Source organism: Pseudophryne corroboree, chromosome 2, assembly GCF_028390025.1.
Source record: "Pseudophryne corroboree isolate aPseCor3 chromosome 2, aPseCor3.hap2, whole genome shotgun sequence".
NCBI classification, from domain to species: domain Eukaryota; kingdom Metazoa; phylum Chordata; class Amphibia; order Anura; family Myobatrachidae; genus Pseudophryne; species Pseudophryne corroboree.
Genome location: NC_086445.1, coordinates 344,740,333 through 344,750,741, shown reverse-complemented (window position 1 = coordinate 344,750,741; position 10,409 = coordinate 344,740,333).

The window sequence follows — 10,409 nt, the reverse complement described above, 5'->3', positions numbered from 1 at the left end:
AAGAATTGGCCTTAGGATGATGCCCATACACACAAAGGAAGGGAGAGATCCCTGTAGCAGAGTGAGCCGCGTTGTTATAGGCAAACTCCGCCATGGACAGATGAGCAACCCAGTCAGTCTGACACTTGGAGACATAACACCTGAGGAACTGCTCCAAGGACTGGTTCACCCTTTCAGTCTGCCCATTAGACTGCGGATGGTAGCCTGACGACAAGCTGACAGAAATCTGGAGATCGGAACAAAATGCCCTCCAGAATTTGGCCACAAACTGGGATCCGCGGTCAGAGACCACATCAAGTGGCAACCCGTGGAGACGCACAACATGCAGCATAAATAATTCAGACAGGCGTCTGGCTGATGGCAGCCCAACCAGTGGAACGAAGTGCGCCATCTTCGAAAACCTGTCAACGACAACCCAGATGGCTGTCATCCCCGAGGATTTGGGCAAGTCCACCACAAAATCCATTGAAATGTGGGTCCATGGCTTAGATGGGATAGAGAGTGGATGTAATGGGCCAACAGGAACCCCTCTAGGAGTCTTATTTCGGGCACAGATGTCACATGCCCGAACCCACTGATCCACATCCTTAGCCACCGAGGGCCACCACACCGCCCTAGATAGCAACTCCCGAGTTCTGGCAATACCCGGGTGACCTGCCGACTTCTTGGCATGGAATTCCAGGAACACTCGCTGTCTTAACCTAGGAGGCACAAACAAAAGACCTACCGGAAGGTCTGGAGGAGCCTGCTCCTGTGCTCTAAGGACTAATGATAAGAGGTCCTGGGTAATGCCCACTTTAATACATGATGGGGAAACAATGGGCAACGTCTCCTCGGTGGTCTCCTGGATTGGAGCAAAACTCCGCGAGAGCGCATCAGCCTTGATGTTTTTTGACCCAGGGCGATATGTTATCAAAAAATTAAAGCGAGCAAAAAACAAAGCCCATCGTGCCTGCCTGGCATTGAGACGCTTCGCTGACTCTAAATATGCCAGATTCTTATGGTCAGTGAGAATTGAGACCACAAACTTAGCCCCCTCAAGCCAGTGTCTCCACTCCTCGAGTGCATCCTTAATAGCCAACAATTCCCGGTTACCCACGTCATAATTCATCTCGGCAGGCGAAAATTTACGGGAAAAGTAAGCACAGGGATGAAGACGATTATCAGACACTCCCATCTGAGAAAGCACTGCCCCAATACCCATCTCAGAGGCATCCACCTCCACCACAAAAGGACGCTCTGGATCTGGGTGTCGCAGCACCTTGGCCGAAACAAATGCCCTTTTGAGACGGGCAAAAGCCGCTTTAGCCTCACAAGACCAGTGAGCAACATCCGCCCCTTTCTTAGTGAGTGCCACCAAGGGCGCCACTATAGACGAAAATCCAGCGATAAATCGTCTATAAAAATTCGCAAAGCCCAGGAAACGCTGAAGCGCCTTCAAACTAGTGGGCTGCACCCAATCCAGGACTGCCTGTACCTTGGAACCCTCCATTTGGAAACCTTCTGGGGAGATAATATATCCTAGAAATGCGATTTGCTGAACTTCAAATTCGCACTTCTCCAGCTTCGCCCCAAGCCGGTGGTCTCTGAGTTTCTGGAGGACTAAGCGTACATGCTTCCGATGTTCCTCCAGGGAATGGGAGAAGATTAGGATGTCATCTAAGTATACAACTAAGAATCTATCCAAATATTCCCTGAGCACATCATTCATGAAATCCTGGAAGACTGCCGGGGCATTACAGAGCCCAAAAGGCATCACCAAATATTCATAATGCCCTGAGTGGGTATTAAAGGCAGTCTTCCATTCATCCCCCTCTCTTATTCGGATTAGATTGTACGCACCGCGTAGGTCAATCTTAGAAAAAATGGTGGCAGTACGAAGCTGGTCAAACAAGACCGAAATGAGAGGCAGTGGGTATGAGTTTTTAATCGTGATACGGTTCAATTCCCTGAAGTCGATGCAGGGTCGCAACGAACCGTCCTTTTTACCCACGAAGAAGAACCCCGACCCAACTGGAGACTGTGAAGGTCTGATAAATCCCTTAGCCAAGTTCTCCTGAATATACTCTGCCATAGCCTGAGTCTCAGGACGTGACAGGGAGTACAACCTGCTCTTGGGAAGCTTAGCATTTGGCAACAAATCAATGGCACAGTCATAGGGGCGATGGGGAGGTAGTACCTCTGCAACTTTTTTGGAGAACACGTCCGCAAAATCTGCATAACACCCTGGCAATCCTGGCAAACTTAGCTGCGAGAGCCTGACTGGAAGGCTCAAGCAACTCCTGAAACAATCAGTACCCCAACTAAGAATCTCCCCAGAGACCCAGTCAAATTGAGGATTGTGGGCCCTTAACCAGGGTAACCCCAACACCAATGGGGCAAAAGTACAGACAGTCACATAAAAGGACAATTTTTCAGAGTGTGTAGCTCCAATAAACAAAGAAATCTGGCTAGTGCAAGAGGTAATTTTACCTTGGGATAATGGTTCCCCGTTTAACCCACAAATCTCAATTTCCGATGCCAAGGGTACTAAGGGAACAGAGTGTTTTAGGGCGAATTGGCGGTCCATAAAAACCCCGTCGGCCCCACTGTCCACAAAGGACTCAGTCTTGACAGTTTGACCGAGGATCTTCAAGGTCACCGGAATGATAAAAGTCTTCTTGGGAAATTCTGACTTCTGGCCTGACAGGATATTTCCCATCACCCTCAGGCCCTGAAGTTTTCCGGCTTTTCTGGGCATGATACTACCACATGACCTTTATTCCCACAGTACAAACACAACCCCTGCTGTCTCCTCCGCGTCTTCTCACGCGAGGAGAGGCGGGTAGCCCCAATCTGCATAGGCTCCTCAGAAAATTCCTCAGAGTCTGAGGTTCCCTTGGGAAGGAAGGAAATCTCAGTCTCCCTTTCAAGCCTACGCTCTCTCAGCCGTCTATCCACCCGGATGGATAACTGCATGAGCTGATCCAAGCTATCAGGCAAGGGATATTGTACCAGTTGGTCCTTTATCTGGTTAGAAAGACCTCTTCGGTACTGGTGTCTCAGGGCTGGGTCATTCCACTGGGTATCATGGGCCAACCTCCGAAACTCCGTACAGTAAACCTCAACTGGCCTTCGCCCTTGCTTAAGGATCGAAATCTGAGCCTCGGCTGAGGCCGTCTTGTCAGGGTCATCATACAACATGCCCAGTGCCGTAAAAAAAGCATCAACACTTTTAAGCGACGGACAGTCAGGCTGCAACCCATATGCCCAGACCTGTGGGTCTCCTTGTAGCAAGGAAATCACTATGCCCACCCGCTGAATCTCCGACCCAGAAGACTGAGGCCTAAGCCGGAAGTATAGCTTGCAGCTCTCCTTGAAACAAAAGAACTGCAAGCGATCTCCAGAAAAACGATCCGGGAGATTTACTTTCGGCTCCTTAACCCCTGCAGGTGCTGCTGCTGCGGGAGCTCCGCCAGCAGCCTGGGAGGTGTGCATTTTAATGGACAAATCATTAAATTGTCGAGTCAGGACCTGAACCTGATCGACCACCTGTTGCAACGTATTTTGAGGGGTATGCTCCATATTCCCACAAAATTTCAACAGGAGTATTAGGCTGCTGAATATGTTATGCACACCAGTGCCTGCAGGAAAGTACTAGTGTCAGAACTGTTATGCACTCCAGTGTCTGCAGGAATGTACTGGTGTTTGAACTGTTATGCAAAACAAATGGACTCACAGACAAACTGGGGAATATGACATAACGTACACAGAAGGTGATAGGGTAACAAAATACACACACAGTGAACAGAGAAGCCCAGAGGCTAAGGAACTGGGTATCTCCCTTGTATTAGAACTGCTCAGATGTAAAAAGCAAGATGTTGTGTTTTAATACGTAGAGAACCCGAAATGCTGTTGCTAAGGGCAACAGCAAAACCCTAAAGGGTTACCAACGGGTGTGGCAGTAAACTCCTTGGTCAGAGATGGAATGATAGACACAAGGAGAGCCTCCACAATCCTGATTCTCACTTGCAGTGCACAGGTTTAAGCTTACTGCCACTAAACTGACCCCTGACACCTAGCACAGTGAGACAGGATTAGACAGGCAAGTGTTAGAATACAGCCGCAAACTTGCTAAGTTCACAGAGTAATAACAGAACCCCAGCAAGCTAAACGACTGACTCCAGTCTTACTGCTAGGTCTGGATTGGCAGAGTGTAATACCAAATCCCCAGGCCTATTTGCAGTAAGCAACAAACAAATACAAAGCTACACAGTACTGGCTAACTTTCATGAACTGACTAACCAACAGAGATTCAGCAGCATCTGCTTACCCTGAAAAGAGGCCTTATAAAGCAGGTGCTGTCCACGCCCCACTCAGACCTCACAGACTGTGAGCACAAAAACCAGCACCGGATCCCCTGCCGTGCACAGAGCCTATAACCACTGCACAGCAAAAGACCCGAACCGGAGTATCAGCTGCGCTCAGGTTACTCCACTAGCACTTGTCTCCCGGTTGCCATGACGACGTGGCAGCACAGGGCAGGAGACCCTAACAAAAGCCCATTCCACTAGGAAGGTGGGCTCTTCTTGGGCGGCTGCCCGAGGGGTCTCGGCATTACAACTATGCTGACCTGCTACTTGGTCAGGTTCAAACACTTTTGTGAAGTTCTACAAGTTTGATACCCTGGCTGATGAGGACCTCTTGTTTGCTCAATCGGTGCTGCAGAGTCATCCGCACTCTCCCGCCCGTTTGGGAGCTTTGGTATAATCCCCATGGTCCTTACGGAGTCCCCAGCATCCACTAGGACGTTAGAGAAAATAAGATTTTACTTACCGGTAAATCTATTTCTCATAGTCCGTAGTGGATGCTGGGCGCCCGTCCCAAGTGCGGACTTCTTCTGCAATACTTGTATATAGTTATTGCTACAATAAGGGCTATGTTATTGTTGCATCAGGGTTGAACTGATGCTCTGTTGTTGTTCATACTGTTGACTGGGTAAGTTTATCACAAGTTATACGGTGTGATTGGTGTGGCTGGTATGAGTCTTTCCCTGGATTTCCAAAATCCTTTCCTTGTACTGTCAGCTCTTCCGGGCACAGTTTCTTTAACTGAGGTCTGGAGGAGGGACATAGAGGGAGGAGCCAGAGCATACCAGAATCTAAATTCTTTCTTAAAGTGCCCATGTCTCCTGCGGAGCCTGTCTATTCCCCATGGTCCTTACGGAGTCCCCAGCATCCACTAGGGACTACGAGAAATAGATTTACCGGTAAGTAAAATCTTATTTTTTTCTTACGTCCTAGAGGATGCTGGGGTCCATATTAATACCATGGGGATGTACCAAAGCTCCCAGAACAGGAGGGAGAGCGCGGAGGCTCCTGCAGGACTGCTTGACCAAACTTGAGGTCATCAGAGGCCAAAGTATCGAACTTGTAAAACTTAGCAAACGTGTTCGACCCAGACCAAGTAGCCGCTCGGCAAAGCTGTACAGCGGAGACCCCCCGGGCAGCCGCCCAGGAAGAGCCCACCTTACGAGTAGAGTGGGCCTTTACAGATTTTGTACCGTAGAATACGCATGCTGGATTGTAAACCTGATCCAGCGCGAAATCGACTGCTTAGAAGCAGGGCACCAAATTTTCTTGGGATCATAGAGGACAAACAGAGTCAGATTTTCTATGACGAGCAGTCCTCTTCACATAAATCTTCAAAGCCCTCACTACATCCAAGGCCTTTGAAGCAATTGAGGAGTCAGTAGCCACTGGCACCACAATAGGTTGGTTGATATGGAATGCCGATACAACCTTAGGCAGGAACTGCGGACGAGTCCTAAGTTCCGCCCTATCTTCATGGAAGATCAGATCGGGACTTTTACAAGACATAGCCCCCAATTTCGACACATGTCGAGCAGAAGCCAAGGCCAACAAAGTAACCGCCTTCCATGTGAGAAACTTGATGTCAGCCTCCTGTAGAGGCTCAAACAAATCTGATTGTAGGAACTGCAACACCACATCTAGATCCCAGGGTGCTGTTGGCGCCACAAAGGGAGGCTGGATGTGCAGAACCCCTTTCAAAAAGGTCTGAACCTCAGGGAGGACAGCCAATTGTTTTTGGAAGAAAATGGACAAAGCAGAGATCTGGACCTTGATGGAGCCCAATCTCAGTCCCATATCCACACCTGCTTGCAGGAAAAGGAGAAAACGTCCAAGTTGAAACTCCACTGCAGGAAATTTCTTGGATTCACACGAGAAACATATTTTTTCCAAATTTGATGGTAATGTTTAGACGTTACCTCCTTCCTAGCCTGTATCAGGTTAGGAATAACCTCACTCGGGATACCCTTCCGAGCTAAGGTCTGGCATTCAACCGCCATGCCATCAAACTTTGCCGTGGTAAGTCTTGATAAGCAAACGGCCCCTGCAGCAGCAGATCCTCCCGAAGAGGTTAGGGCCGTGGATCTTCCAGCAGAAGATCCAGTAGATCCGCGTACCAAGCCCTCCGTGGCCAGTCTGGAGCAATGAGGATTGCCAGAACCTTTGTACTTCTTATCAGTTGAAGAACTTTTGGTATCAGAGGAAGTGGAGGGAACACATACACTGACGTGAACACCCACGGTGTCACCAGTGCGTCCACCGCCACTGCCTATGGGTCTCTCGACCTGGAACAGTACCTCCGCAGCTTCTTGTTGAGGCAGGAGGCCATCATGTCTATGAGAGGAATCCCCCACCAACCGGTTACCTCCTCGAACACCTCCGGATGGAGGCCCCACTCTCCTGGATGGAGATCGTGTCTGCTAGGGAAGTCTGCTTCCCTGTTGTCTACTCCCGGAATGAAGATTGCCGACATCGCCACCGCGTGCCTTTCTGCCCAGAGGAGGATTCTTGACACCTCTGACATGGCAGCCCTGCTCTTCGTTCCGCCTTGTCGGTTTATGTAGGCCACTGTGGTCACGTTGTCCGACTGCACCTGAACAGCCCGATCCTGTAGAATGTGTGCTCTGAGAAATAGTCCCCCTAAGAGAGGCTAACCATTCCAGCTCTCTAGCTGGGATCTGCGCTACAACAGTGCAATCCTGATTACATGGGATGGGATCTTCCTGTGAAGATAAATCCTCTGCAGCATATGAAACAGAGGGGGTCATTCAGAGTTGATCGCTAGCTGAAAATGTGTGTTGCGCAGCGATGAAGCAAAAAAAGGCACTTCTGCGCATGCGTATGCGGCGCAATGCGCACGCGCGATGTACTTTCACAACGGCCAATGCAGTTTTACACAAGGTCTAGCGAAGCTTTTCCGTCGCACTGCTGGCCGCAGAGTGATTGACAGGAAAGGGGCATTTCTGGGTGTCAACTGACCATTTTCAGGGAGTGTTCGAAAAAACACAGGCATGCCAGGAAAAATGCAGGCGTGGCTGGGAGAACGCAGGGCGTGTTTGTGACGTCAAATCCGGAACTGAATGGTCTGAAGTGATCGCAAGTGCTGAGTAGGTCTGGAGCTACTCTGAAACTACACAATTTTTTTTGTAGTCGCTCTGCGATCCTTTCGTTCGCACTTCTGCTAAGTTAAGGTACACTTCCAGAGGGTGGCGATTTAGCGTTTGCACGACTGCTAAAACTGCTAGCAAGCGAACAACTCAGAATGACCCCCAGAGTCTCTAGACATGTTTGCAAATACACACCAATCACCCCACATACACTCAGGGTACTGGGCAGACAGAGTTTCCCCCCCAAGAATGGCAGAGAGACACAGAGATTGGAGCCAACCCACACACAGCGCTATTATAGGTATAGGGGGACCCTAAACCAGCGCTGACTGTGTCCCTTAATAGGTGACACAGCCTTTACACAGCCTCCCCTCCCTTCTACAACCCCCTGGTACCGTACAGATAGCTGGAGTTGCACTGGAGGGACTGATCTTCCACTTGCATCCAACTGCAGGCAGGAAAATGGCGCTGAAACGCTGCTAGGTCCGCTCTGAGGAGAAGCTCCGCCCCCTTAATGGCGCTGTCTTCCCGCTCTTCTGAGATTATACTGGCCTGAGGATTTTGTGCTGGCTGAGATCCGCAGATCCCGACAGGCTTGTTTCGTCAGGTGCTGGCTCAGGGCGCCCCTCACAGCGCCGCACCAAAGTACCGCTGAGCCGTCCAGGAGCGCAGTTAATACTGCGCTCCTACCCTGAAGCCACCATCTTCACACCGACCCCCCGCTTGTAAGGGGGGCGGTGATTTAGTCGCCACACTTCAGCTCTGCAAGGGGGTAGCGGCCTGCTGCTGGGGTGAGCATTCCCCTGTGGCGGGGCGCGATCTATCCCCTCTGGAGCTCAATGTTCAGTCAGCGGAGACAGTGGCTCAGACCCCGCTGGGCGGACACTGCTCCCCGCCTCAGTCCCTCGTTGCAGGCAGGCTGTTGCCAACAGCCTCCTATAAATAAATAAACTCTAAAGATAAACTTTACTAGAAAAGCTCTGTAGAGCTTCCCTAGCTGTGACCAGCTCCTCCGGGCACATTTTCTAAACTGAGTCGGGTAGGAGGGGCATAGAAGGAGAAGCCAGATCACACTATTAGACTCTTAAAGTGCCGATGGCTCCTGGTGGACCCGTCTATACCCATGGTACTAATATGGACCCCAGCATACTCTAGGACGTTAGAGAAAGTAAGAAAAGGATAAGCACAAGAAGGAAGAAGGCCGTACTTGTGAGAGCTTACATTCTAAAGGGGAGGGGCAGACAGACAGGGGTGACACAGCATGGGACAGAGGATTAGGATAAGATTTGGCTGGGTTTGGTAAAGAAGTGGGTCTTAAGAGCCCGTTTGAAGTTCTGTAGGGTGGTGGAGAGTCTGAGGGGGAGAGGTAAAGAATTCCAGAGAAAGGGAGCAGCACGTGAAAAATCTTGGAGATAGGAGTGGGAGGAAGTAATCAGAAGACAGGAGAGTCGGCGTGCAGTAGCAGAGCGAAGAGGACGGGTGGGAGAGTAAAGGGAGATAAGGTCAGAGATGTAAATGGGAGAGGAGTGGGTGAGTGCTTTGTAAGTGAGTGTGAGAAGTTTGAATTGGATTCTGAAAGGGAAGGGAAGCCAGTGAAGGGCTTGTAGGAGAGGGGCGGTGAATGTAGTGCGTTTGGTGAGGAAGATGAGCCGGGCTGCAGCATTGAGAATAGATTGGAGTGGAGACAGGTAATTGTGAGGGAGGCCAGTTAGGAGGAGATTACAGTAATCCAATCTGGAAATAATCAGTAAGCGAATAATGGTCTTGGTGGCATCCTGGGTGAGAAAGGGTCTGATCCTGGAAATTTCTTTGAGATGAAAATGACAGGTTTGTGAGAGGTGCTGAATGTGTGGTTTGAAGGAGAGGGAAGAGTCAAGGATTACGCCAAGACAGCGTACTTGGGGGCTAGAGGAGATAGTCGTGCCATCAATGGATAATGAGATTGAGGGAGGTGAGGTTGTGCAGGAGGGTGGGAAGATGATCAGCTCAGTCTTAGACATGTTGAGTTTAAAAAAGCGCTGGGACATCCAGGAAGAGATAGCAGAGAGACAGTTGGAGGTATGAGTGAGGAGAGCCAGGGAGAGATCAGGGGAGGAAAGAAAGATTTTGTTACGATCCTGATGCTCAGGACAGGGGAGATCTTATGTAGTGAGTCCTGAGCACCAAGACAGAATGCTGGGATTGGGAAATGGGAAGGAAATAGCCCCTAGCACCCTACCTCCGTTGTCTTACCCGTGTTATCAATTCACGCCTGAACGACTATGGTTTCTTGCGCCCATGGCAGCCGCGTTTGAAGGGCGGATTAGGTCTGCCCAACTCCGATGCCCCCTCAGGTCTTAAAGAGAGACAAGGCGTGAACTGAGACAGGGTAATAACAAGGGGACCTCTAACTGAAACAACCACGCTAGGGGCTATAAACTACCTAAAAACTAAACGTATGTGCGGCACGCCACCAAAGGAAAAGAACTACAAAGAAACCACCGTCCACTCCCCTACACGGCACCGCCGAGTTCCGGGGAGGACAGTGAAAGCGGAAACCTCCGCAAATGCACCAATTCACAGTAAAGTAAACACTAAGCGGCATAGGCCGCAACACACGGCAGAAGCCGCTACTCACGAAACCGCAGATGACAAACAGGTTCGCAAGGACTAGAAGGATTCCCAGGACCGGCTTCGGACCTCCAAAGAACCAAAGGGCAGGGAGCAAGATCCACCAAACACGGCTGACAGGAACAGAGTTCTGCAAGGCAGGAACAGCATACAAGAAGCTATCACCGGCGGGGCTGCAGTGTGCTGGCTCACATAAAAAGGCCCTGCTGGCCAATAACAGGTTGCCGTGCAGCTGCCCTGCTGCACGAGCAACCTAATTAACTATTCTTAGCAACGGGGAACGCGGTCCACCTGTGGCATCCCCGTTGCTATGCACCCGGCGGCCCTGCACGCACGGCGTCCT